Below are 3,793 nucleotides of genomic sequence, written 5' to 3' on the forward strand. Positions count from 1 at the left end.
GAATTCATGTATCAGTTCTTTGGAATGTCTGTTTACATCTTCTGCCCATTTTTCATTATGTTATTTGTTTTTTGGGTGTTGTGTAAGTTCTTTACATATTTTGGATACTAACCCTTTAACAGATATGTCATTGGCAAATACCTTCTTCCATTCAGTAAATTCTCTTTTAATTTTGTTGATTATTTTCTTTGCTGTGCAGAAGCTTTTTATTTTGATGTAGTCCCAATAGTTCAGTTTTGCTTGTTTCCCTTGCATCAAGAGACATATCTAGAAAATGTTGCTGTGGTTGATGTCAGAGAAATGAAGTGAAGAAACTAGTATTTTTATGGTATCTGGTCTCATATTATGTTCTTAATCCATTTTGAGTTTCTTTTATGTTTGGTGTAAGAAAGTTGTCCAGTTTTATTTTTTTTGCATGTTGCTATCCAGCTTTCCCAGCACCATTTGTTGAAGAGACTGTCCTTTTCCCACTGTATATTCTTGCCTCCTTAATTGACGGTCAACTGATCATATATTCATGGGTTTATTTCTGGGCTCTCTGTTCTGTTCTGTTGATCTATGTCTATTTTTTGTGTCAGTATCATACTATTTTGATTACTACTGCTTTGTAGTATAACTTTAAATCTGGGATTGTGATGCCTCCAACTTTGTTCTTTTTCAGGGTTGCTTTGGCTATTCAGGGTCTTTCATGGTTCCATACAAGTTTAGGATTATTTTTTCTAAATCAAAGGAAAATGCTGTTGATATCTGGATAGGGGTTGCATTGAATCTGTATGTTGATTTGGGTAATATGGACATTTTAACATTTGTTCATCTAATGCATGAACATGGAATGTCTTTATATTTGGTTTTATCATCTTCAATTTCTTTCATCATGTTCTATAGTTTTCAGAGTACGTGTCTTTCATCGCCTCGGCTAAGTTTATTCCTAGGTATTCTATTTTTTGTGTGTAATTGTAAATGGGATTATTTTCTTAATTTATCTTCATTATTAGTGTATAGAAATGCAACAAATTTCTATATATTGAGTTTGTACCCTGTAAATAGTGAATTCATGTATCAGTTGTAATTTTTGGTGGCATCTTTAGGATTTTCTACATATATTATCATGTCATCTGCAAGTAGTGAAAGTTATACTTCTTCCTTACCAATGTGGATATTTTTTTTTCTTGTTTTATTGCTGTGACTAGGACTTCCAGTCCTATGTTGAATACAGGTAATGAGAGTATAAATCTTTATATTGTTCCTGATCTTAGGGGACAGGTTCTCAATTTTTATCATTGAGTAAGATGTTAGCTGTGGGGTTTTCATATATGGCCCTTATTATGTTCAGGTATGTTTCCTCAAAACCAACTTGTTGAGGGTTTTTATCATAAATGGATATTGTACTTTGTTAAATGTTTTTTGTGCATCTTTTCAAATATCATATGGTTTTTCTCCTTTCTTCTGTTGATGTGATATATTATGTTGATTGACTTGTGAATATTGAATCACCTTTGCATCCCAGGAATAAGTCCCACCTAATCACAGTGAATGATTTTTTAACATATTATTGGAATTGGTTTGGTAATATTTTATGAGAATGGTACTATTCTTATTGCCATTGTGCAGTGAAGTACTTGTTCAAGATTACCCAGTGAGTAATGAAACAAGTGTGGTCTCATCACCAAAATCACAGGAAGTGAAGACAGATTCTTGCATGTAAATAAATTGAAACAAAATAAATACACTTTCTCTGAAAATCAATGTCAAAACATTTGGTACAGCAGTAGTACTGGTACCTTGCTTAGCTATAATGTGTATGAAATAAGAATCTGGGGGGTCCATTTTAGGATGGGATTATAGGGATTCTTTCTAAATATCATTTCTGTGGAGGGACACATGGATGGCTCAGTTGGCTAAGTGCCTGCCTTCAGCTCAGGTCATGATCCTGGGGTCCTGGGATGGAGCCCTGCATCAGGCTTCCTAAGCAGTGAGCCTGCTTCTGCCACTCCCCCTGCTTGTGCTTGCTCTCTCCCTGTCAGATAAATAATAAAATCTTTTTTAAAAAAACATTTCTGTGGGGGAGAACATTCTTGTGTTCAAAAAGACTAAACTGAAAAAAAAAAGCAAATTTAGAATATACAAGCAAATAAAAGATTAAGAGAGCTTTCATAGGTGGGTGTTAGGACAAAGACAGCAGAGAATAAAGTGTGGCATCAGAGATCTAAAATCAAACATTAAGCTAAAAAAATTCAAATTTTCATAAAAGCAGCTAAAATACTTGGACTTCAAGAAATTTCTTCTAGACTGTTACTGATCACATTCTGATGAATTACTGATTATTTGGTGACAAAAATTAGTGAGGAAATTTTTATCAGGTTTCTTTAATTTAGAATGTATCTCAGTAGTGTTGAAACAAATTTCGGGGCCTGAGATTGAGCTGCCCAGGGCGCCATTTTAGCCACTTAGATAACTTTTATACTTCTGTAAAGTCTTTATCTGATCAGAAATGTATCCTACTCAGTCAGCCAATCCCCAATCCTCAAGCCAACTCTGGGATCTATACTTTTGTCCTTGTTCCTTCTCACCCCAAATAAGGTTAACACTGTGGCTCTAGTCAATCAGATATTTTCTGCTTGCTTCTTCCTTATTCATTATTTTTCATCTTGTAAAAGCTTCTTGCCTTGGCCCCATCTGGCAGTTTTCTGAAGGAAGACTGTCCTACTTCATGAAATGCTAAATAAAGTTTGTTTGTACCACTCAAATTGTCTTCATTTTTTTTTTTAACAGCAGGAATAATTAGGTATGAAGAAAGTAATGAGATAAGTACTGAGTGAAAAACAAAACCAAGAAAGAAATTGATTAGAACAAAACAAATGGCAAGAGTACAATCCAACAATTTAAGAATGAAAAAATACAATAGTTATGCAGTCTGAAAGACTGAGAGAATGAATTAAATGATTACTTTAATGGAAAAAAATTACTTTTACATAGGTATTTTATCCACCCTGAAGTTTGATAGAATATATATCACGAAGGAGAAATTTGCAAGAACCAAAATGGTAACATTAAAATATATGTGAGTTTTTTCCAGCAATAGCTTTATGGAGAAAGGGATAAATTTCAGAAGTTTCCTGAAGGGAAAAGTAAATTTAGCTAAGTAAGATGAAAGAAAAATGATCAAAGCTTTCCACTGATTTGCTTGCTTGAAGGCAGTAACAATAATGGATGGGAAAGATGAGAAGAGGAACTGAGTAGAATTTTTTTCCCCCCATTTAGGGACAGTCAGACACACAACATGCAAGTTTTTCCACATGATAACTGAAAGAAATCAGACTTATAATGGTAAAATTAATGTGGGCCATGTACACTTGTGATTAAAGTAAATCAGATGAGAAAATCACAAGTTTTGGTTTAAAAGATTTTATTTAAAACTTTTAGTTTAGAAGACTAGCTGTCACAAAGTAAGCATCCAGATTACAGAATGGGAAAAAAAAAATAGTAGAGATGGCAAAACCAACAGAAATTAAAGGGAAAAAAGACAAAGGTAGTGGGGAAAACTTTGAAACTATGTCACACTTGAAATCAGAATATTCTAAATCAGAGGAGTTTGAGATTACTCTTAACCAAATTTACTACTAAAGACCTTTTCATAACAGCACAACACCCAAGGAATGTAGCAGTCTTAGATATTTCTGTCAACAAAATAGTTACCATTAAGACACAATAACTTTGTTCATGAGTACTTCTCTTTGAAAAAAAGAGACATTATAGCTGCTTGTTTGCCAATATAACAGGTTCTATCTTTAAG

This window comes from Mustela putorius, unplaced genomic scaffold, assembly GCF_011764305.1.
Source record: "Mustela putorius furo isolate JIRA1106 unplaced genomic scaffold, ASM1176430v1.1 tig00003863_pilon_pilon_pilon, whole genome shotgun sequence".
NCBI classification, from domain to species: Eukaryota; Metazoa; Chordata; class Mammalia; order Carnivora; family Mustelidae; genus Mustela; species Mustela putorius.